Source organism: Rhinatrema bivittatum, chromosome 7, assembly GCF_901001135.1.
Source record: "Rhinatrema bivittatum chromosome 7, aRhiBiv1.1, whole genome shotgun sequence".
Classification (NCBI taxonomy): Eukaryota; Metazoa; Chordata; class Amphibia; order Gymnophiona; family Rhinatrematidae; genus Rhinatrema; species Rhinatrema bivittatum.
In genome coordinates this window covers 264,943,089-264,969,081 of record NC_042621.1, presented here as the reverse complement: position 1 = coordinate 264,969,081, position 25,993 = coordinate 264,943,089, and positions in this window count along the sequence as shown.

Here is a 25,993-nt window from a genome sequence, read left to right as displayed (position 1 = left end):
AAGCTGACTTACAATTGTCTGACCTGGTCTGGGGCAGGTTCCTCTGCTTTGTGTTTCTTGAAATCTGAGAATTTCAGGCTTACTCTAAAGGGCCTGCTCACAAGGCAGTCTTCACTAGCTTCCTCTGGAAAAACAAACACTGGGATTAACACGCTAAGATCCATAGTCCTCCCCAAGCTAGATATAGAGTCAGCCTACAGACCTGGAGTTAGTTTTGCAGGATAAAGTCAACAAAAAATATAAACACGAGATCTTATATATTAGACTAACTTAATACGTATCTTGACTAGCTTTCAAGAGCTAACGGTTAATGCTAAATTTGATATTCCACATCATTTCTCAGCCTCTTTTAGCATAAAATCCGAACAGGATCTGAGTCATAAGGTGGGGACCACATCCTTTCTTGACCTTTTGGCCAAGACTGAGAACCTGTGCAATGTTGGGGAGGGAGGAGAGTTAATGACATGTCACCTGACCCTACTGAGGACATGATTATGTTATGACCGTTGAATCCCGCATTACAATAATAGTGGAAGGTTGCCTTTTCAGTAATATTTAAATAGGAAGAAACAACTTTATAACACAACTTGTTTCTGGCCTTAAAAGAGGCGTATAGGAGGAGCCAGAAATGTCCCAGACATTCCTCCAATAAGTGAATGTGGTTCGCTTAGGGTTTGTGTCACAAAACGCCTGAGCGCTACCCCTAACACCCATTCAGGGTTACCCCTATGGCTACTCGAAGGGTCTTCCTGGCAAGCACTAACCAGGCTTGCCTGCACCTGCACACGTGCTCCTAGACTGGCAGTCTCCCACCCGCCCGCAAGCTATCTCCTGATGGTTTCTAGGGACACTGAGACCCCACACAAGCCAGGGGGTCACACAGTTCCTAGAAATGCATCCACAGACCAAATACAGAAAGCATCATTGATCAGCCTAAGATAGGCAGAGTAAACAAACCAATAAGTTTATTAACAAAAAGCTGGAAAAAGATTTAATCTGCGAGCAGGAACAGGTAAAAGAACAAGAATAAAAATTGTTTCTACCAAAAGAACAAGAAATAAATAGCAAAAACTAGTTAAATACCATATATTACATTTATCCAGTGCCTGGAGAAGTCAGCGCCTCAGCACAGATCTTTTTTTCTGTTCTCCCAGCTGAGACTTACAGGCCGAAACTAATAAAGCAGCATGGAAAACGGGCACTCAGTGTTAAGCATCCACTTTACTAACGTGCACCCAGCCACCTCTCCTGGGTGTGTGACAGAATATTTCGATATTTAAATTTTTATTAATCATAACATAATGAACAGTGAATCCTTTACATCATAGTGTGTGACATAACAATATGAGAGTGATACAGAAACAAGTCACTATAACATATATCGAGATTAAGTCAGCGTAAACCCCATGAGTATCGTTAGAGGCAAATGTGTTGTGGATTCATCCACCGACTTCTTATCCCTGACAGTTTTTCTATCCCTACACCCCCCCCCCCCCTCCTATATATGCAACAGTGAGTAGAGTACAATCCTGTTGAGAAGCAAATGTAAGGGTAGAACAAATAGACCATATCACTAGCCGCTGTGAAAATAAAGTACATAGAGCATCACATCAAACAGTGACCTAAGAAGGAGACCTGTGCAGATTTCCTGTGCAGATTTCCACGTTGAATAAACTTGCCAAGTCTTTTCAAATTTAAGGACACATTTGTGTTGATGAGTAGTGATTTTAGACAATAAATATATTTTGTCCAGCTTAAGTTGTATGGCTGCTTTTGTGTTGAGAATCTATGTTGCGGGCTCCTGAAAGGGGAGGAGTTAGCAATCTGTTGAGAAAGCTCTGTGTTAGAGCTGGGAGTTAGCAATCTGTTATGATTGACTCCAAAGAAGGAGGAGTTAGTAATGTTCTGAATCTGTATGCTGATGGGAGGAGCAAGCAGAAGGAAATCTGTACTAGTAGACTGCGGAGTAGCAATCTGTAGTCTTTGATATAGTTGTGGGTGGATCCCTGGGCCGATGGCAGATGACCACGCTCTCGGGAGGATACCCCGAGAAGGACCACCGGTTAGGCTTGAGTATGGAAACAGACACACAGTAGTTCTTTTATTAAACAGGTGATGAAGCCACCAGAGGTGGCAGTAGTGAGCTGATATGCCCGGCAGGGCTGTAGTCCCTCAGGTACTGGAACAGCGATCCAGGATGGCTGAGCTGTTGAGAAACTGTAGAACGTGAGTAGGCAGAGTAGACAGGGTTCATGAACAGAACTAGATGACAAAACTCACATAAGGTCTCAAGGAAGCTCAGGAGCCGGAAAGGTTTAGGCCCTCAAGGAGCGAGTACCTGGTTCCAGGATAAGCTCTGAGAGAGCGATGGTAACTCACAGTTGTTTGTAGTAGCGATATCTTCCAGGCAGTAGAGAATCTTCAGAGTCTCCAGGAACATGGGCCCTCGAGGAGCGAGTACTGGTTCCTATCTGTAATCTGAAAGGTAAAGAGAGAGCGAGGCCCCCGAGGAGCGGGTATCTCTGGTAAGTCCGAGGAGGCAGAGTAGCTTGGAGGAAACGTATCATATTTGTCCTTCTGTCCGTACTTGCTAACTCAATCTGATAGTGAAAATAGGGACCTTTAAATATTGGAAGCAGATGACGTCATCGCAGGGGGACGCCCCTGAGGTTCACGCCCTTGCTGGTACTTCAGTCAGAGCGCGCGCGCACCCTAGGTCATCAGGCAAACATGGTGGATCTGCAATGTCGAGCTGGTCTGGGGACGCCGGAGGGAGACGGCATGGAGACGCCGCGGCAGCCAGCCATCCATCAGACCCGGAGGGAGTCGCCACAGAGGTAAAGAGGGCGGAGTGAGGGCGTCGAGCAGTGTTGGACGCAACATTTTGTTGGAACCCCAGATGACTTCCAAACTTTTGCTATTTTGCAACGAGTAGCTGTCAAAATATAATGAGCCAATCTGTTATGTTCTTCCACTATACCTGGAATTTTTAAACCCAATAATGCCTGACCCGGTGTAATAGCAGCTAAGCCAGGAATCATATCCCCCATCCACTGAAACATCCCCTGCCATAACTCCTGTATTATGGGACATTCCCACCACATATGAAAGAATGAGCCTGTCTTCGCATATGCCAGCCAACAGAGATCAGAGATGTGTGGTGTAAACTGGTGTAGTTTTTGAGGGAATATATACCAGCGGTATAACAGTTTATAAGAATTTTCTATTAGAGATGTGGCAATATATCCTTTTCCCATCTTTTGAAAAACCCTTTTCCAATCCCTAGGTAACCATTCTAAGTGAAGATCCCTTTCACGACAGAATATTTCAATGAGGGATCACGCTGCCAAGGAGGCGCTAGGGACAGATGTGTATCCCTAACGCTTTTGTGGATACCGGGGCCACCAAATGTTCTATTGACAAAGCCGTGGTCCAACATTACTGGATCCCTACTGAACTTCTGGCGACCATCTTCTCAGGATCCTCGTTCTCTGGGAAATCTGTACCAGATCGGGTGGTACGAATAATGGATCCGCTCCTTATACATATGGGTCTTCTCCACCAGGAGGCCATCTGGTTCTACGTACTTCCCAGATTAGTTAACAAGATAATTCTCGGCCTTCCTTGATTAATTATTCATCAATCCCACTTTGATGGGGCATCTCTACAGCTGTAGCTGAGGAACTACCTGCCAGGATCAGTTTGATTCAACTCTGACCTCCTGCGTTATAGCTGAAGTGTGCACGTCCTACGATCCCTGGCCTGTCCCTACAATATGCGGAGTTCGCTCATGTTTTCAGCCAACAGCAGGCTGATGTTTTACCCCACCAGCATCTACGATTGCTTTATAGAACTTCTGCAAGGAAAGATCCTGCTGCAGGGTAGAGTGTAGCCTCTCTCTGAGCCAGAGACCATCGCCATGTCCTAGTATATACAAGATAACCTGGCAAGGGTTTTATTCATCCTTCATCCTCTCCCACTGGTGCTGGATTTTTCTTCATGGCCAAGAAGGATGGGTCTCTTTGACCATGTATCAATTACTGTGGCTTGAACAAGATCATGAAGAAGAACCCTTTACCACTAATCACTGAACTATATGATCTCCTGAAGGAGGCATACATTTTTACTAAATTGGACCTGCAGGAGCATACAATTTAATTTGCATTTGAGAAGGGGATGAGTGGAAAACCGCTTTCAATGCATGTGACTGCCACTACAAATATCTGGTCATGCTAGTCGGCTTATGCAATGCACCCGCAGTTTTCCAGATGATGGTAAATGAGATATTTTGAATCCTGCTACAGTCACTCATAATTGTCTCATTCACCCAAGAACTTTGGAACAGCACCGCTTGCACATCAGGCAAGTGCTACCACATCTATGACAACATCAGTTATACGCCAAACTAGAAAAATGCTCCTTTAAGCAGAAAGAATTCCCCTTCCCGTCTCTGCAACTGGACTCCGGATGGATCCTGAGAAATTAAACGCCATTCTCCACTGGCCCCAGCCGGTAGGATTCCAAGCACTACAGCGGTTCTTTGGTTTTTCCAATTATTACTGCCAATTTGTCCATAACTACTCCTTGATGTCAGCTCGACTTATGGCCTTCACTAAGAAGGGGGCTGACCCCCAGGTCTGGAATCAGGAAGCCCTCCAAGCTTTCACCACCTCAAACAGGAATTTACGCGTGATCCTTGTCTTCGCTACTTGGACCCAACCAAGCTGTTCATCCTAGAGGTCGACGTCTCCACACTTGGAGTAGAATTGCTCATGCTACAACATGACCCCCATGGTGCCCTAGTAACCTGTGCCTTCTTCTTGAGAAAATTCTCCCCTGCGGAGAGGAATTACACCAACGGCGACTGAGAACTGCTGGCAGTTAAGTTAGCCCTCGAAGAGTGGTGCCACCTGCTGGAAGCGCCCGATATCCAGTAACAATTTACACCAACCATAAAAACCTTGAATACTTGGCACAGGCCCAGCGATTGAATCCCTGCCAGAACCTTTGGACCCTATTCTTTAATTGGTTTGATTTTGAGCTGAGATATTGATCAGCAGACAAGAACCAAGATCATGCTGACGCTCTATCCCGCTGTTTCGAGGAGGAGAATCTCCCAGACCCTCCCAAAGGCCATTTATCAATCCAGGTAAGATCCAGTTAGCTGCTGCTGTGACCATACCTCTAGAGAAGACTGGTTCCTTTACGTCTTCAAGAACAGGTGCTAAAATGGGCCTATGCTTCATGCATTGCAGGGCTTCCAGATTTCGCTAGAAACTTAGAACTCCTTACTCGCTACTAATGGTGGCCTCATCTGCAGCAAGATCTAAAAAGGTATATAGACTCGTGTCCGACTTGTACCACAAATAAGACGCCCAGAGGCCGGCCCTGGAGACTACTTCAGCCAGTCCCGGCTCCCAAGGATCCTTGGGCCCACCTGGCTAAAGATTTTATCACCGATCTACTGCCATCAGCAGGCAATACTACCATCTGGGTGATGGTCAACAGGTTCTCGAAGATGGCCCACTTTGTGCCCCTCCCAGAACTACCAGCAGCACCCAAATGAGCCCAACTCTTCATACAGCATGGCTTTTGCCTACATAGCTTCCCCTCTCACATTGTATTTAACCGAAGTGATCAGTTCACCACCCATTACTGGCAAGGCGTATGCAAGAAATGTGGTTTCACTCTGAATTTTTTGTCCACATACCATCCTCAAACTAACAGTCAGAATAAACAGACCAACCAATCACTTAAAATCTTCCTATGGTCCTATGTCAATCTGTGACAGGTAACTGGTCCTCACTTCTCCCATGGGCAGAGGCTTGCCATATCAACCATGTCAATAAGTCTATAGGCTCCTCTCCTTTTTTTGATATATGGAAAACACCTTCAGATCCCAGTACCACTGCCCACTATTGGGTATCTTTGGCATTCTATTCATCAATTCCTGAAACAGACGGTGGCACATTCCAAAGCCCAGGCATATAAAAAACGGCCTGCCCCACAACTTCAACCAGGGGACTTAGCTTGGTTGAGCACCCACAACCTGAGACTCTATCTGCCATCCCTCAAGTTCACACCACGCTTCATGGGACCTTTTCCCATTGTCCATTATATAGGCCCAGTAGTCTCTAAGTTGAAGTTACTCCCCTCATTGCCTATCTATAACATTTTCCACGTGTTGCTCCTTAAACCTGCTATCCGCACTTGGCCCTCAAGATCCCTACCACAAGCCAGGGATGTTCCAGTAGAAGAGGATATGCAATATGAGCTTGCAGAAATTTTGGATTCAAGGAGACTTTGTAATAAACTGAAATATCTCATTGCCTGGAAGGGTTTTGGCCCCGAAGAGAATGCCTGGGACATGACTTCCAATCTACAGGCTCCACAGTTACTCCAAGAATTTCACTGTCGATTTCCCACCAAGCCCAGATCCAAGAGATTGGGGAAGGGCTTTGGAGGGGAGGTTCTGTTAGGCTCCAGCTCTTTTCCAGTGCTAAGCTCCTCACCTCTAACTTGAAGCATCTCAAAAGTAGCCTCCAACAGCATGCTGTTCCAAGGACCCGAGATGGGACTTCCTGTAGCGATGACTGATGATGTCACATCCTCAAGGTATATATTGTTGTGCCCGTAGGCCGCAGATGGCTGCGACCTTTGCTGCTCACCTCATTTTGCCCAGTAGCCTCGATTCTGGCTAAGATGGCTGTCTCTGCCTCTGCACGCCGACCTCCTTAGCGTTTTCGGGACGGTGAGGGCGATCCCTGTCGCCATCTTGAACCCGGAGTGACCTAGGACACGCGTGCACCTGCCTCTTTCTTGTGCACATCATGGCAGGAACCTCGGGGGCGTCCCCTCTGCATGACATCACTGCTGTTACGGCTGTGGCTGCTGTGCAACCGCCTCACCACCAGGGGTCCCTCTAGAGCTGGCTTTCCTGACAGGCCCAGTCCATCTCCTCTGTCCACTCTATGCTCTGGGTGTGCCCTTATAACCCTGCCTGACAGTTGCCTCGGTGCTTCGGCATCGAGCTCACCTGGGCTCCCTGCTCTAGCCTGCCTTGCGTGGCCTTCGGGCCTTCTACCTTGTCTTGCCCTGCCTTTGGGCCTTCTGTCTTGCCTTGCCTGGCCTTCGGGCCTTCTACCTTGTCTTGCCTTGCCCTGCCTTCGGGCCTTCTGTCTTGCCTTGCCTTGCGCGGCCTTCGGGCCTTCTGTCTTGCCTTGCCTTGCGCGGCCTTCGGGCCTTCTGTCTTGCCTTGCCTTGCGCGGCCTCCGGGCCTTCTGTCTTGCCTTGCCTTGCGCGGCCTCCGGGCCTTCTGTCTTGCCTTGCCTTGCGCGGCCTTCGGGCCTTCTACCTTGTCTTGTCTAGCCTAGTCTTGGTGGCCTTCGGGCCTTCGGTCTTGCCTTGCCTTGCCTTGCGCGGCCTTCGGGCCTTCTACCTTGTCTTGCCTTGCCTTGCCGTGCGCGGCCTTCGGGCCTTCTACCTTGTCTTGTCTTGCCTTGCCCTGCGCGGCCTTCGGGCCTTCTACCTTGTGCTGTGTATGGTCTTCGGACCTTCTGCCCTGCCCTGCCTTGCTTACTGTGCATGCGGTCCTACGGGCCCTCTGCTCTATTGTCTGTGTGTGTTTGGCCTACGGGCTCTCTGCCCTGCTTACTGTGTGTGGCCTACGGGCCTTCTGTGTGTGTGTGGCCTACGGGCCTACTGACCTGCCTTGCCCCGCTTACGGTGTGTGGTCTACGGGCCTTCTGTGTGTGTGTGTGGCCTACGGGCCTACTGACCTGCCTTGCCCCGCTTACGGTGTGTGGCCTACGGGCCTTCTGTGTGTGTGTGTGGCCTACGGGCCTTCTGACCTGCCTTGCCCCGCTTACAGGTGTGTGGCCTACGGGCCTTCTGTGTGGGTGTGGCCTACGGGCCTTCTGGCCTGCCTTGCCCCGCTCACGGTGTGTGGCCGACGGGCCTTCTGACCTGCCTTGCCCCGCTTACGGTGTCTGGCCTACGGGCCGTCTGTGTGTGTGTGGCCTACGGGCCTTCTGACCTGCCTTGCTCTGCCGCCTGCCCTGACCCAGCCTAGACCCAGACACTGCTTCTTGCTGTCTGCCCTGACCCAGCCACGGTTTCCAGCCATCCCTGTCTCTCTCCACCTGGAGCCACCCCTTTGGGTGGTGTTCACTACCCCTGAACTCAGCCCAAGCGTAACAGTATGCCGAAGCCATAAATTTCCAGGGGAAGAGATAGCTCTGTGTGCTAAACCGGTGAGTCAACCTTTTTTTTTCCCTATTACAAGATGCCTCCTTCAAAGTTTTATACCTGCAATTCCTGTCAGACCTTGAATTACCTAAGCTATCAGAACTGTCTAGCCTGTCAACTTGCTGGTCAGGAACACTGGTTGTGCAGTAACTGCAATAAGAGAAATGTCTCTGTTTATCAAGAGTGTTTAAACTGTTCTACTCCACAGCCAGGATGGTGGAAATGTTCCTGTCTTCCGTGCCTTTTGCCTCCAGGCGAACCCTGCCCCCGCTGCAAAGCTAACGGGCCATCTGTTTCTCCCAAAAGCTCAGCTAGTTCTACTACCGGGCGTTCAGCTTCTGGCCCAGTTAGCAACACTATTTCATGTAGCAGTTTGTGGATTAAGCATTCTAGCACTTCATCTCTGGACACTTTTGAAAAAACTTGCTACCAGGAAACAAGTATTAATTCTGAAAATCTTAGAACTCACCAGGTTAAGAAGCCTTCTATAACTTCCACGCTAGAGCCTCAGAAACGAAAGCTGAGAGAAGTAATTAACTCTAGCAGAGCTCTGCTTCCCACAGCTGCACTTAAGACACTAACGAGCACCTTCCCTAGACGTCCTAGAACTGCCTGTGCCCTCTCTAAGCAGCTCCTCCAGAAACAAAAGCAGGAGCTTCTGGCTCAAAGTATCAAGCCCACGGCAGTACAATCTTTGTCCTCCCTGCGCCTTAATTCTAACCTTGTTGCTCTGCCTTCCAAGCGTGCTGCATTACCCCATGAGAGGTCTGAACCTGTTTCATCACCCCAAGAGGGGTCCAAGTCTGCTGCATCTCCCCGCAAGGGGTCCAAGCCTGTTTCATCATCCCGAGAGGGGCCTGAACCTGTTTCATCACCCCAAGAGGGGTCCAACTCTGCTGCATCTCCCCGCAAGGGGTCCAAGCCTGTTTCATCACCCCGCGAGGGGTCTGAACCTGTTTCATCACCCCGAGAGGGGCCTGAACCTGTTTCATCACCCCAAGAGGGGTCCAACTCTGCTGCATCACCCTGCGAGGGGTCCAAGCCTGTTTCATCACCCCGAGAGGGGCCTGAACCTGTTTCATCGCCCCAAGAGGGATCCAAGCCTGCTGTCTCACCCCAAGAGGGGGCCAAGCCTGCTTCATCGCCCCGAGAGGGGTCCGAACCTGCTACAACGCCCGGAGAGGTGTTCGAGCCTGCTTCATCGCCCCGAGAAGGCGCCGAGCCTGCTTCATCGCCCCGAGAAGGCGCCGAGCCTGCTTCATCGCCCCGAGAGGGGTCCGAACCTGCTACAACGCCCGGAGAGGTGTTCGAGCCTGCTTCATCGCCTCGAGTGGAGTCCGAGCCCGCTGCTTCACCCCCGGAGGGGTCTGAACCGGTCCTGCTTCCGCCCCCGGAGGGGCTCGAACCGGCCTTGCTGCCGTCCTCGGAGGGGTCCGAACCGGTTTTGCTGCTGCCCCTGGAGGGGTCTGAACCGGTCCTGCTTCCGCCCCCGGAGGGGCTCGAACCGGCCTTGCTGCCGTCCTCGGAGGGGTCCGAACCGGTTTTGCTGCTGCCCCTGGAGGGGTCTGAACCGGTCCTGCTTCCGCCCCCGGAGGGGCTCGAACCGGCCCTGTTGCAGTCCCCGGAGGGGTCCGAACCGGTCCTACTGACAGACTTTCTGACTCAGCCATCCGAGCCTACTGAACTGGCCCTGTTGCAGTCCCCGGAGGGGTCCAAACCGGCCCTGTTGCAGTCCCCGGAGGGGTCCGAACCGGTCCTGCCAACAGACTTTTTGATTCAGCCATCTGAGCCTACTGAACCGGTCCTGCTGCCGTCCCCGGAGGGGTCCGAACCGGTCCTACTGACAGACTTTCTGACTCAGCCATCCGAGCCTACTGAACTGGCCCTGTTGCAGTCCCCGGAGGGGTCCAAACCGGCCCTGTTGCAGTCCCCGGAGGGGTCCGAACCGGTCCTGCCAACAGACTTTGTTGTTCAACCATCTGAGCCTGCTGTACCGATCCAGCTGCCGACTCGGGAGGAGTCTGTGCCGGCCCTGATGCCGACCCTGGAAGGGTCCGGACCGTCCCTGCTGTCGTCACAGGAGGGGTTATGGACTATTTCACTGCCCCAGGTGGGGTTTGTGTTCCCCTTGTCACCCCAGAAGGGGTTATGGACTGTTTTGTTGCCTCAGGAAGGAATGGAACCTGCCACCTTGCCCCAGAAGAGGTCTAACTCTGCCGCCTTGTCCCAGGAGGGGTTATGGATGATTTTGCTGCCCCAGGTTGGGGTTGTGTCTGCCTTATCACCCCAGGAGGGGTTATGGACTGCCTTGCTGCCTCAGAAAGGAGTTGAACCTGCTGCATCGCCCCCGGAGGGGTCTGACTTTATTATTGAGTACCCCCTGCAAAAATGGGACCCTGGAGGAGGGGGAGGCCTTGAGGGGGGGGGTACTGTTACGGCTGTGGCTGCTGTGCAACCGCCTCACCACCAGGGGTCCCTCTAGAGCTGGCTTTCCTGACAGGCCCAGTCCATCTCCTCTGTCCACTCTATGCTCTGGGTGTGCCCTTATAACCCTGCCTGACAGTTGCCTCGGTGCTTCGGCATCGAGCTCACCTGGGCTCCCTGCTCTAGCCTGCCTTGCGTGGCCTTCGGGCCTTCTACCTTGTCTTGCCCTGCCTTTGGGCCTTCTGTCTTGCCTTGCCTGGCCTTCGGGCCTTCTACCTTGTCTTGCCTTGCCCTGCCTTCGGGCCTTCTGTCTTGCCTTGCCTTGCGCGGCCTTCGGGCCTTCTGTCTTGCCTTGCCTTGCGCGGCCTTCGGGCCTTCTGTCTTGCCTTGCCTTGCGCGGCCTTCGGGCCTTCTGTCTTGCCTTGCCTTGCGCGGCCTCCGGGCCTTCTGTCTTGCCTTGCCTTGCGCGGCCTTCGGGCCTTCTACCTTGTCTTGTCTAGCCTAGTCTTGGTGGCCTTCGGGCCTTCGGTCTTGCCTTGCCTTGCCTTGCCTTGCCTTGCGCGGCCTTCGGGCCTTCTACCTTGTCTTGCCTTGCCTTGCCGTGCGCGGCCTTCGGGCCTTCTACCTTGTCTTGTCTTGCCTTGCCCTGCGCGGCCTTCGGGCCTTCTACCTTGTGCTGTGTATGGTCTTCGGACCTTCTGCCCTGCCCTGCCTTGCTTACTGTGCATGCGGTCCTACGGGCCCTCTGCTCTATTGTCTGTGTGTGTTTGGCCTACGGGCTCTCTGCCCTGCTTACTGTGTGTGGCCTACGGGCCTTCTGTGTGTGTGTGGCCTACGGGCCTACTGACCTGCCTTGCCCCGCTTACGGTGTGTGGTCTACGGGCCTTCTGTGTGTGTGTGTGGCCTACGGGCCTACTGACCTGCCTTGCCCCGCTTACGGTGTGTGGCCTACGGGCCTTCTGTGTGTGTGTGTGGCCTACGGGCCTTCTGACCTGCCTTGCCCCGCTTACAGGTGTGTGGCCTACGGGCCTTCTGTGTGGGTGTGGCCTACGGGCCTTCTGGCCTGCCTTGCCCCGCTCACGGTGTGTGGCCGACGGGCCTTCTGACCTGCCTTGCCCCGCTTACGGTGTCTGGCCTACGGGCCGTCTGTGTGTGTGTGGCCTACGGGCCTTCTGACCTGCCTTGCTCTGCCGCCTGCCCTGACCCAGCCTAGACCCAGACACTGCTTCTTGCTGTCTGCCCTGACCCAGCCACGGTTTCCAGCCATCCCTGTCTCTCTCCACCTGGAGCCACCCCTTTGGGTGGTGTTCACTACCCCTGAACTCAGCCCAAGCGTAACAACTGCCTACGTGTATTTAAGCTAACCGGACTTTCCTACCTACGAGTTAGCAAGGGTTCCATCTTGCTATTCCTTTCTCTGAGACGCTTCGCATCGCTATACCGGTGTTCCTGGCTGAGTGACTCAGGGACCCGCTCCTTGGGGGCCTTGCTGCACTCAGGGCTATCCCCTCCTCGGAGAGCCTCTCCTGCCTGTCTCACCTTCTTCACCTAAGTGAGTTCTCCTGCATCGGACCTCCGCTGCTGCTACTACATATTCTCTACTGCATTGTGAGTACAAGACCTACTCTTCGTTAACACAACTATCCTGCTGTGTGGGATCCTTGGGTTACCCCGCTCTGTGGACCACTACCGGATCCATTTTGCCTTGTGCCAATTGCCAACCACCTACCTCTGGCTTACCCCGCGCTGCGGACCACTACCAGAGCTACAACGCACAAGCTATATCTGAAGCAAGTACTCTCCTTGCAGACCACTACCGGATTTACTCTGTCTTGTACCAATTCCCCACATCTGCCTCTGGCCTACCCTGCACGATGGATCATTACTGGAGCTACCACGCACAAGATTATCAAGAAGCCAGGATTCCCCGGGTTACCCTGCCCTGTGGACCTCTACCAGAGAATCCATCCCAGGTCTTCTTTTTTTATTTTTAATTTTCAAATTTCACAAATTTTTACATGAAATATTTCAAATGAAATTTGGTACATATACTGAAAAGAAAAGAAAAATAAAACTTATAAATGTAGGATCACAACATAAGATTAAGGAAAAAAGAATATCTCCAGACTATGCACCTAAATATAGGAATTTCAGGGGCAAGAGAATATTAGAGCAAATAACAAGCAATTTTTTCATATATACTAAATTAAGATAGGGGAACTACCCTTTATCTTTTAAGGCGATCACATTACGGGAACTTCATGGGGATGACCCAACAGGAAATCTTTCAATTGCATTGGATCGAAAAACACATAACTATTTCCTTGGTATCTAACGCAGCATTTGCAGGAAAATTTTAAGACGTATTGGGCTCCCATGCTAATACCCCTTTCTTTCATAGCAAGAAATTAATTCCTGCGTTGCTGCATTATTTTAATTACATCAGGATATATCCACAACTTAGCTCCATAAAATAAAGCTAATCTGTTTCTCAAAAACATTTTCAAAACATAGTTTCAGTCTGATATAAACGCAAACGTTATTAACATAGCTTTTCTTTCCTTTATTTCTGATTCTATTGATAATTCTAATATTTCAGAATGTTCATGGAAGGTATATTCTCTCCTTCAACCTCACGACCCGGCTGGGGAAGGTAGTGTGCTCTAGTGCATACAGGTAACGCTGTCTCTGGTATCTTTAATATTTCCTTCATGTATGTTTTAAACAACTCAGCAGGCGAGATCATCCTGACCCCAGGGAAATGTATCACTCGCAGATTCATCATCCTTAAGTTATTCTCAACTTTCACAATTCTTTTTTCTGTTGCCATTTCTGACTTTACAAAATTTTGTTGTAAGGATTCCATTTTTTGTAGTCCTTCCTCATGGTCTTGTATTTTTAAATTGAAGGCTCAAATCAAGGTATTGTTCTCCTTAGTTTGATTTTTTTACTTCACTTATTGACTGAGCTATCGATTTCAAAGCCATATCAATAGCTTTCAGGGCATACCAAACTTTCCCCAGTGTTATGTCCTCAGGTTGCCCAAGATTAACATTAACTGCTATGGGTTCCGGTTGGGTCTCACCCAGTTCCCGCTGTGTTGCCGTGCGCATGTTACCTGCGGTTGTAGTAGCAGTTTGGGTCGGCTCTTCTCCTCCAGGACCCATCTCCAGCAACCCACAAATTTCTCCTCCTCGCGGGACGGCCATCCCAATCTCGCACGTCCAGGGGCTCACCCGCTCAACCTCCAAAGACTCCCGTTGTAAACCACTTCGGACCGACTCAAGCGGGGACGATTCGCTCTGTGCTGGATGTGCCGGCCTGTTCAGCTCGCCAGGGCTCAGGGGAGAGTGCGTTCACTCTACTGGCGTCCCCCCAGCGACCAGCCCCTCTGGCATTTCAGTTGCTTCCGCCAGGAAGCCCTCAATGCGCGGCTGGAAAGGGTCAACAACTGGAGAGCTAGTCAATACTCCCTGGATTTTCCCCTTTCGTTTAGTATGGGGCATTTTCTTTAGATAGATATTAAAGGAAAAAAGCGCTGCGCAGGAGCTCGCTTCCCGCACGTCCTATCTAGTGGCCGTCTTGCCCCCTAGGGGGCCTTGTGCCAATTGCCAACACCTACCTCTGGCTTACCCCGCGCTGCAGACCACTACCAGAGCTATAACGCACAAGCTATATCTGAAGCAAGTACTTTCCGGGTTACCCCACCTTGCGGACCAGTACCGGATTTACGCTGTCTTGTACCAGTTACTCACATCTGCCTCCGGCCTACCCTGCACGACGGATCACTACTGGAGCTACCACGCACAAGATTATCAAGAAGCCAGGATTCCCCAGGTTACCCCTCCCTGCGGACCACTACTGGAGAATCCATCCAAGGTCTTCTAATTCCAGGACTGAGTTTACAACCCGCTCCTTGGGTTTCTCTTTGCTGTATAATAAATATTCTCCGACTCCTGTGTCCATCACTATTGAGACCCCGCCTGTCGTGGAGAGTCCCCACAGGGCTCCTCCCTGTGGGTGGAGTCAGCTCTCTCCACGACCCAAGGGCCCACAAACCAAGTTAAAACATAACATATATAAGAAAGTTAGGTAACCAGCCGGCACCTCAGCAACAGGTCTCCTGAGTAGCCTGCTCCTCAGTAAGTGTTGCTAATTCGCATCTTCTGCCTCTGTCTTCCTGCTTTTGATTCTGGTTCTGGACCTGATTTCTGCTTGCTCGCTGCCTGCCCCGACCTCGAATCATCTTCTGGTTTCTGCTTGCCTGCCACTTACCACGACCTTGGATCACCCTCTAGACACAGCTGCTCGCTACCTGCCCCGACCTGAACTCAGACCCAGACTGTCTCTTCTGTCATACACTGAGAATCGCCTAAGTCCTGCTGACCATATACACCAAGGACTCAACCTGCAGGAATGACAGCCTGTACAGGTGAAGCCCTCATTGGTTCCTCCCAGGCACTTTCACCCATGGTCAGGGAAGCCATACTGGTTCGCCCATGCAGCACATTCCACTGTCTCTCCATACAGGGGTACCACATTGCCAATAGTAGTACGAAAGGGCTCCCAGCGTGGCCGGAGGGCTAACTCCCTAACAGAGTGCTCTTCCTTGATCCAATTCTCTAGTTACCCAAACAAAAAAATCAATCAGATTTGTCTGCCTCGTATCCAGCCACCCACCGATTGTAGATAGTTCTCTATCCTTTCTTTCAGCAGAGCTTCCATTAATTTTCTTACCACTGTGGTGAGGCTAACCGGCCTGTAGTTTCCAGCCTCCTCTCCACCACTCTTGTGTAATGTGACCACCACCACTTTATTCCAGGCACACAGCACCACTCCCAAATCCAGAGATCTATTGAACAGGTTGTTCAGCACATCTCTGAGCTCCCTCAGTATCCTGGGATGTACCTCATCTGGCCCCATGGCCTTATCCACTTTCAGTTTTCCTAGCTCTTCCCATACATTCTTTTCTCTACAGTCTTGTCAGCCTGCAGTGGTTCTTTTCCAGGGTCTTCTTTAGTGAACATTGAACTGAAGTATTTGTTTAATATTTCTGCTCTTTCTTTGTCTCTTTCCACACATTTTTCCTTGTCACCTTTTAATTTCACTATACCACTTAGGGCCTCTTTTTTTTCTCTGAAATATCTAAAAAATGTTTTATCACCCCTCTTTACCTCTTTGGCAATCCTTTCTTTCACGTGACCTTTTGCTTTCCTGATTTATTTCTTCATCATTCTTTCCTGTGTGCCTCTTTTTGGGATCCTTTATACTTTTTTTGTCTGCATTTTTTTAAGCCATCTACTTTGAAAGCCAGATCAGTTTCTTTTTCTTTTTACTCTTGTTTACTTTTCTAACATATAGATGTGTAATAGTTCATTTTAATTTGGCCCACTGTTGTTCCACCTCTCTCATTATCTCCCAGTCTTCTAGTTCTTTCTCCAGGCGTTTGACAAAGTTCCTCATGAGAGGCTTCTAGGAAAAGTAAAAAGTCATGGGATAGGTGGCGATGTCCTTTCGTGGATTACAAACTGACTAAAAGACAGGAAACAGAGAGTAGGATTAAATGGACAATTTTCTCAGTGGAAGGGAGTGGGCAGTGGATTGCCTCAGGGATCTGTATTGGGACCCTTACTTTTCAAAATATTTATAAATGATCTGGAAAGAAATACGACGAGTGAGATAATCAAATTTGCAAATACAAAATTGTTCAGAGTAGTTAAATCACATGCAGATTGTGATAAATTGCAGGAAGACCTTGTGAGACTGGAAAATTGGGCATCCAAATGGCAGATGAAATTTAATGTGGATAAGTGCAAGGTTTTGCATATAGGGAAAAATAACCCATGCTATAGTTACATAATGGGGCAGATTTTAAAAAAGTACTCGCGCACGTACTTTTGTTTCGTGCAACCGGCGCAAACAAAAGTATGCTGGATTTTAAAAGATACACGCTTAGCCGCGCGTATCTTTTAAAATCCGGGGTCAGCGTGTGCAAGGCTGCGCAAAATCGGTAGCCTGCGCGCGCCGAGCCGCACAGCCTGCCTCCGTACCCTCCGAAGCCGCTCCGAAATCGGAGCGGCCTCGGAGGGAACTTTCTTTCCAGCGCACCCCACCTTCCTTTTCCTTCCCCTAACTAACCCACCCCCGGCCCTAACTAATTCCTCCCCTACCTTTATTTCAAATGTTACGCCTGCCCAAGGCAGGCGTAACCTGCGCGTGCCGGCGCGCCATGTTCTGGTCCGGGGGCTGGTCCGGTGTTGGAGGTTTGTAGACCACACCGATGTAAATGGAAGCATCATCCTGTTTTGTTAGGACAGCCCATAATGCTTCTTCCACACCCCACATCCCTTGTAGTTCAATTGGATGGGTATTGTTTTTGACATAAAGAACTATTCCTCGCCCTTTTCTGTCTTCTCTTCCTTCCTTATCAAGTTATAGCCCGGGATGGCTGTATCCCAGTCAGTTAGACTCAGTGAACCAGGTCTCTAAAACAGCAACTATGACAAAGTCCGCTTCCACCATTAAGCCCTGCAGATCTTGGATTTTATTGCCCAGATTACAAGCATATGTGGTCATAGCTTTCCAACTTTTCTCTCTTGCCCCTAGTTTCACTAAGTTGCAATGTTTTGTCACAGGAGGGCTCCCACTATCACGGGAGGGGGGGGGGGGTGTGTATATGTGTGTGACACCAAACATCACAGCACAAAATTATTTGTCAAGCAGCCCTTTAATGCAATGGCAGCCCCAACCTCATGGGACTACCAACACCTTAAAGAGCTGCTGGGTCAAAAAAAAAAAGCAGCTATAAAAGGGGGTTGGTGCTGCTTGGGAGGATTTAGATGATGGTGTGGTGCGCCGTGATTTGTGTGCTGAGTATGTGTCAATGCGTCGTGATGATGGGAGTGCGTCATTGTGTCATGTTTGCCTGGACATAACACAATTTGCGCTGTGGTGGAACGCTTCAGCTTATGAATGCTGGATGGTGTTGATGTGTTGTCTCTCTTTTTCGACGTAGTATCCGGCTTAGTCGGTTGTACCGGCTGTTGCGTCGTGCATCAAGTTTCTTGCGGCGCATACTGAGCACCTGAGTCAGGACCATGTTCTTCCCAGATCTTTTTTACCTTTGTCCAATCTGATGTGGGTTGATGTTTTTTTTGTCTCAGTTCAGCTGAAAAGGACAGTCTGGGTAGGTTATAAGACTTTATCCTGGACCCTGGGGAGGTTTGATTGGAATGTCCCAGGGTGGGGGCATATGAGCCCGAATTTGGCGAGTGGTCCCAACGAAGGCTAACTATTTTAGTGGCCCTTTCTCTTTGGGCTCTCGGGGACATGCACCTGCAATCCCGACATGACACTTGGTCATGGTCGGGGCCCAAAAAGATGTAACAATAATTATGGTTATCAGTGATGGACATTATATGTCTGCACTGACTATACTTAAAGCCAGGATTTTTTGCGGCCATATGAGACTGAAAAGTGCTGTTGTTGGGGGGTTTTTGTTGCTGAGGAGAATAGAAGAAACATGTTTGTGCCCAAGAGTGGAAGAAAAATAACTGCCGCTGAGGAGTTGCGAAATAGCACAAAAGACTTTAATCTTTGAAGAAAATGTCCGATCCAGTGCGCCGTCTGATGACGTCACCCAAATAGCATGGCTAATTCAGCCTGCTTATCGACGGAAAGACTTGACTTCTGTGTTGCCCCCGAGACACTGTTCAGGAATGTGAATAATTACTGTCCATATAAGACCTGAATAACTATGTGAAAAATCAATGCAGTGTTGTACAATAGGGGCCAACACTTTTTCTGTGGTAATGCAACTCTTGTGTTCATTCAGTCTGACCTTAATCATTCTTTTTATGCACCCAATGAGTTCACATGGACGAATCAGAGCATAAATCACCCATCTCAATATACAATTAGTGTTGAATCTTAATCAAATCTTTCAATCCTGCTTGTAATTTAAAACTTTTATCGGGTCATTGTTCCTACTTTTTCTTAATAAACTTATTAGTTTGTTAGCTCTGCCTGTCTTAGACTGACTAACGATCCCAGTATTGTGTATATTTGGTCTGTGAGTGTATTTCTAGGAACTGTGTGACCCTTAGATGTGAGGAGTCTCAGAATTGCTAGAAACCATCAGGGGATAGCTTGCAAGCGGGGAACCTGCTCAGAGGTAAATAGGAACCCAGTTGGTGGATGGGAGGTTGCCAGTATAGAAACACGTGCACAGATGCAGGCGGGCCTGTGCAGTACTTGGCAGGACCCTCCAGGTGGCCATACGGTTACCCTGTGTGGATATTAGGAGTAGCGCTACAGTGTTATATAACAGGTACTTAAGTCTTATTCATTTAACCTAAGTCCTTGGAAGAACTATTAAGAAGAAAACACCCTAGAGGTGGGTGAGTGTGGGGCAGGGTGGGAGGGAACAAACAACAGTTGTAGATACCAGTCTTTTTTTGGTAATTAACAAATACAGTTACTTAATACAATACTAGTGATATCTAATAGCTTGGAAAAATTTAGAGAGATTTTAAAACATGCAACACAGAAATGCAGAAGAATAAATGCCAACAAGAAAGCAATCTATATTATGGCTAACTTTATATATAAAATTTAACTTATCTGATCATAAGGACAGGTAGCAAAATGTGTCTCTACTTGCAATGCACTTTACTATAATTCTAACTAAAGAAGTTCTTGATGACCCTCTGCAACGCACTATGAGTAACCAGATCCAGAGGATAATAGCCCAAACTTTTTTTTTTTTTGTAATTAACAAACACAGTTACTAGCAATATCTGTCTTGGAAAAATGTAGAGAGATTTCAAACCATGCAACACAGAAATGCAGAAGAATAAATAAATAAATCCACCCAAGTGCAAAGCCACTACTTTTGCCACAGTAGGATTTGTTCAGGGTTTCCAAAGTGCTTTAGCAACACATGTATAACTGGACCTTGGGGAAATCTAACAGGGTCTCCAGGTTGCACCAGCATATCATACACAACAGCTTCCGTTTGCCAGAATCTGATCTTGTCAGGATATTGCAAGCTGAAAGAGAGGCTGTAAGCGCCAGGTACATGTTGCCTTTAGATAAACCAGCTAAGATGGACTGCCTTCACAGTTTCCATAAAGGTCTTCAGCAGGAGGCTACCCCAGGACATATTCTGAGTCATCCAAAAATAGTGCATAGCTCCTGGCCAGAAACCATGCTCAGGGTAGATGATGTCTTGCTCTATGGCCAGAAACCATGCTCAGGGTAGATGATGTCTTGCTCTATGGCCAGAAACCACGCTCAGGATAGATGATATCTTGCTCTCTATATTTATGAGGTGGTTGTTTTTTTTTAATGATATTTCAGTCATGGAAATAATAACCCTCATCACTAGTAAGATTTTGAAGTGAATTTCAGCAGGTAACAAAAGACCAGAACTAGAGGAGTAGCACTGTCATCATGGAATAGCAGCAGCAGTACATCTGGCAGGAAGGAGAGAAAGGAAAAAAGGTATTCAAATGGTCATGGAATAGTTATCACAGTGGCCTTAAAGAGTGCTGCAAACAAACGCACACATGTTACTGGGTGAAATCAGCCCTACATCTTGTTTTATTCCTCAGGGTTTTTCTTTCAGTTTCTTTGTGAGTGTAACAAGGTGCATATGAAATCTAAGGCAGGCAAAGACCCAGAAACCATGGAACAGATTCCACAACAATTCAGGAACAGAGGTAAATGATTGACAATAAAGCTGGGCAAAATAAAAGAAAGGCAGAAGGGAAAAAAGGTGCTCCTTAGTGGCACTTCAGCAGAAGGGACCAAGCTCCATCTAGAATGGTCACACCCCGAGGCTTAGAAAAGTCAGGGGCGGACTGGTAGGAAGGCCAAGTCTCACATGGATACTGGAAATACTTAGAGTGGAGAAGATTAAATCATACATTCATTTTATTTATTAATCTTGATAAATCGCTTTTCTTTCAAAGTAAGTCAAAGCGATGTACAAAATGAAAAAGAGAGGAGTGAAGATATCGTTGTCAGTAAAACAAAGACAAGTGGGGACCCAATGGCTGAAGCCCCAGGATTACATCTGAGTGGAAGTGAAAGAGTTGAGGAAGTTGGCCTGGAAGTGCCTGGATGACTACCTGTTCACAAATTGTGTCAGCAGTGGGAGTTTCACAGTTGATCAGAAGGATTGGAAGGCTAGATGCTCTAAGAGTGAAAAGTAAGGGGGCTCCCTCAAACTTCATGACAAAAAAAAAAGGATATTTTATTTTCTTCTCTTTCTCCCTATTACCCTCATTTTTTTGATGCATTTTTTTTCTGTGGATTTTTTTTATTTTTCCCTCTCTATGTATATTGGCACAAGACAGAGCCAAAGCAATTTATCAAATGGCTGGCTGAACAGAAGCAGGTACGGCAGCAGACTCAGCAGCAATTCCTGCACCTACTAACCCAGCAGCAGCAGCAGCAGACCCAGCTTCCGCTAGAAAAGCAACAAAAGCTCTCGCAGCAGGAACTACAGCAGCAAGTTGCCAAAGATCCTGCCTAGATCAGCCACAGAGGGCAGTAACAGGGGAGGATAGGCACACATGAAAGACACACTCTCAAAACTAGGGCCAAGAAGATGATGTGTAGGTGTTTCTAGTAACTTTGAATGTATGTCCAAGGTATCCGGATGGCCAAGAGAACAGTGGATAATTCAACTGGCCCCTTTTTTGACTGGAGAGGTGCAGGCTGACTATTAGGCCTTATCAAAAATCAATGTGAGAGTTTATTCAGAGGCAAAAGCCACAATGTTGGATCATCTTGGGATTATTTCAAAAAGTCATACCAAAGATGATTTCAGACTGCCTGCTTTATGCCAGGGATGTGACCACCGTGTCTAGCTCAGCAGTTGATAGATGCCTACAGAAAGTGGTTGTCTGCTCTGCCGCACAGTAGGAAGTACAACACTGAAGCAGTAATTCTGGAGCAGTTTCTCGGAGTTCCCAGGAGTGAATCCAGCAATGATTTGTGGATTGACTCGATCAAGCTGTAAACCTAGTGAGAGTAGGTTTGGAACAAGGAGTTTGCCACCTTGCCTCCAAGAACCTGGCTTAATATAATCCCATTTGGCAAAGGAGGACCCTGGGGACTAAAGCACAAATCATTTGACAGGAAGAGATGTGGCCATAAACCAAGGACTTTGCACCCAGACCCAAATTTCAGTGAAAGGAAGAAGAGGTACAGTGTCCCGCTTCAACATTGTTGGTTCTCCTCCTAACTAATTATGTAGCCCCAATGCCTCTCTCGGGAGGGACTCCGTTTTTGTTTATGGTCAACCAGTTTATTGGAAATGAGAATATCCCATTATGAACTGCTCTATATGTGATGCTGACCAGGCTAATTACAATAACTGTTGGGAGCAAGGCTGGTGTAAGAGTTTTTGGCTCTCTAGGCAAAGCTTTGGTCATGCATCTTTCCACCCACAACTTACTATTGGTGTCAGCTCTGGCACAGTGCTTCCTTTTTGGCAGTATTGTCTCAGATACAGCACTCCTCTGGGCCTTGTGTTGGTGGGATTTTGCCGCCCCCAAAATTTTGGCAATGTAGGCAATGACCTAGTTTTCCTAATGGAAGCACTGGCCCTGGTTGGGAGGGAGGGAGACGTAGAGGCTTATGTGCTGATAGACTTGGGAAGTAGCCAAATGCTTTTAAGACCTGCCTTTGTGGAACCACGACGATGGAATAACAAGGAACCCTTAGTGATTAGAATAAAGATTTATCCCAATGCCCTAGTAGATGGGGAGTAAAGATGTATCCTAGTGTTGCGATCCCCCCTGTTGCTGCGCTACAGGAGGTCTCTTACCTTCCTCCAGAGGCCGCTCTGAAGCCTGGGCCTCGCCTGTGTTCCATCCGGGACTTGCTCCAGGGCCTGAGAGGCCTAGCTGTGCCGTGGCTTGCATGCCAGCGTTTGGACTTCCTGTTTGGCGACGCCCTTTCCTAGGGGCTGGCCCGCAGCTCTCCACCTGACTTATAGGCCCAGCGGTGGGCGGTCCTGGCAAGCTCCTCCCAGGGAGTTGCCTTCTACCCCCAGTATTTAAGGACTTTCTGTTCACTTGCAAAGGGCCTTCGGATCAGGACCTACAGTCGTCTGTATCCTTGCTGATCCAGGTCTTCCGTGATCATCATATGTTTTGATGGATCCCTGTCCAGTGTCTCTGCCTAGATGTTTGTTCCTGTGCCTGCCAGCCGTAAGGACTTCGGATGTGAGTATCCCAGCATCGGAGTTCCTGTTCGCCTGGAGTTTCCCTGCACCCTCCTTCTCAGCGTGGTCCGCGACCAGCCTTCCTGGGCTGTGTAGGGCGCGTCTGGGACAGGGTGGTCCACGACTCAGTCCCACGGGTGGGCTGGGTAGGGCGCCCTGATGGACAGTGCCATGTTTCCGTCCAGCCTTGTCTACAGTGTCTGCTTCAGCCCTTGCCCGGATGTCTTCCTGTCTCTGCCTTGACCTACGTCCTCGTCTGGTTCCTGAGCCTTCTGTCCTGTTGGGCCCTGGAGTGGCCAACAGGAGGGATTCGTCCCATGGGCTCTTGAGCTTCTGCCAGCCGAGGGGGCTTCGGATGTGAGTATCCCAGCATCGGAGTTCCTGCTCGCCTGGATCCTTCCTGTGTCTCGCTTCAGCCCTTGTCCTGATGTCTCCGTCTTGCTTCAGCCTGCTTCTGCCCCGTCTGATGTCTTCTGTTTAAGGACTCTGTCTGCCCTCGCCTCTGTCCAGCCTGCTGCCCATTGCCGTTCCCTGCGGCAGGTCCGAAAGGGCCGGGAACAGTCGGAGGACCGTTCATTAGTCAACTTCCCCGTGTTGGCTACCATGGGCATGCAGGTCCGGCTGAGGGTCGGACTCCTTGCTTCTGTTCCTGCCTGCCTCGCTCACCATGCCTGCTCAGCTCACCTCTCACGGTGGGGCTTGGGGCTCCTCCTTGAGTCCTGCCGTGGCCCAAGGGCTCACCACCACCCGCTTACGACGACCGCGCCTGCGCGCACTCGTAACACCTAGTACCCTGGTAGAAGACAAATTAATCTTTAGTAGATACAGCTCTAAGGCTCCATTACCACATAGTTTTGGGCTGGGATGCACCTGGCCTCAAGCAAGTGCTAAAGATTTAGATGGTATTGGGCACTACATGATCACAAGAGGTGGCCCAAAGCAAGGTGGAGCAAATTGTGGCGGATATGATTCCCTTTTTGAATAACAATCTCTTCAATCATATGTAAAGAAATCAGAGGGAGGCATCTGGACAAGTGATGACAGCCGTCAGGCTCCACCCCCTCAGAGCCACAATGGGACCAGGGTGGCTGTCTTCTGTTGGAGCTATAGTATCAGAATGGAACCTGAAGAGAATGTATGCTCTCTCCTTCATCAATTCATCATAGAGTTTTATTCATATATCACAAGTTTAACAGACTGTACAGGCACTCTTCTTGCAATCAGAACATACAGAGTACTTATTTCAGTCCAGAGGCTTAAAGGTCCTTCAGTTTGGGTTCCTCCTGCTTGGCTTCCAGCCTTCAGGTTGCTGAGATCAATTTCCTAATCTAGTTCCTCAGAGACAGGATCCCCCACCTTTACCAGTCATGCCTGCTACTGTTGCGTGTGGTGGTCTGTGGGCTGTCCTGCAAACTGCAGTACTCACCTCCTCTAGCTGGGCCCATCTCATGGCTCCTCAGTGCAGTGGAACACCGCCAGCTGCCTATGCAGCAGGATGTTGCCAACCCCAAAAAGACATGCTCCTCCTTAGGTGCACAAGTTCCCTTCGTCACCTTTAAAGCGCTCAGGGCGGAAAATGGCTCTGTAGAGCAGAGCCTTCACAGGCTCTGCTCTACAAAGGGCTCTGTCTGTCTTCCCCTCACTGCCTCAGCAACAAGTCTAACTACTCCATAATAGTGTATGTTGCTTCCCAGTCTTCGTCCAGCTTGTCTTCAGTCTCCCTCCAGTCTGTTCCATCCTCCATTGCCCACTTGTTCCGGTTATAATGGTGGACCCTTGGACCGAGGGGGAGTTGGCGCTGTCTGTGGGGAGGAGCACGACAGGCCCCCACTGTTGGCAGGTGAAAGAGACGAAGAGCAGAAACCCTGCTGAAGCTTCACCACTACCAGTTCATGTTCCCCTTAGGTTGAGCCCTCGGGTGGGGTCTCTGTGAAGATGGAAATCCAGAAGAGGGGAAAAAAGTAGCAACGCAGGCCGAGCCTGGAGTTGGGAAAGGAGCCCGAAGTGATCCACACAAGGATCGAAATGGTGATGGACTCACAGGCAATTTCCAGGCAGAGGTTAAGGCTGACGCCGTGTCTCGTAGTCGGTATCTAGGCAGAGGTCATGGCAGGTAGCGTATCTCATAGTCAGTATCCAGGCAAGACAGTATCCAGTTTGTAATCCACAAAAGGACATCGCCTCCTATTCCATGACTTTTTAAAAATTTTCTTAGAAGCCTCTCATGAGGGACTTTGTCAAAAGTCTTCTGAAAATCCAAATACACTACATCTACCGGTTCACCTTTATCCACGTTTATTAACCCCTTAAAAAAAATGAAGCAGGATTGTGAGGCGAGACTTTCCTTGGGTAAATCCATGCTGACTGTGTTCCATTAAACTATATCTTTCTATATGCTCTGTGATTTTGATCTTTAGAATAGTTTCCACTATTTTTCCTAGCATTGAGGTCAGGCTCACCGGGCTATAGTTTCCCGGATCATCCCTGGAGCCCTTTTAAAAAATTGGAGTTATATTGGCCATCTTCCAGTCTTCAGGTACAATGGATGATTTTAATGATAGGTTACAAATTTTAACTCATAGTGTTACATTTCCTGATGTTACATTTACCCAGTCAATATTGGGGTAATCAAAATCTCCCATACTGCACTGCCAAATTGGTTAGCTTCCCTGATTGCTCTTAGCATTTCATCGTCCGTCTCATTGATTTGGCCAGGTAGACTGTAGTATACTCCTATCACTATATTCTTATTCAAAACACATAGAATTTCTACCCATATAGATTCTACTGTACTTTAGCATGATTCAGAGAAAGGTGTCTGCGAAGGATACTAATGAAACAGGAGAGTCAGGGCATCCCAACAGAGAGGTTCTAATAAAAGCAAAAGTAGTCCATGTACCTATAAGTAAAGAATCACCTGAGCTAAATGATTCCAAATTATCCCTATTAACTGAAAAGTAGGTTGCTAATACAAACAAAAATCATACTTTGAAATGTCTGTATGCCAATGCCAGAAGTCTAAGAAGTAAGATGGGAGAGTTAGAGTGTATAGCAGTAAATGATGAGATAGGCATAATTGGGATC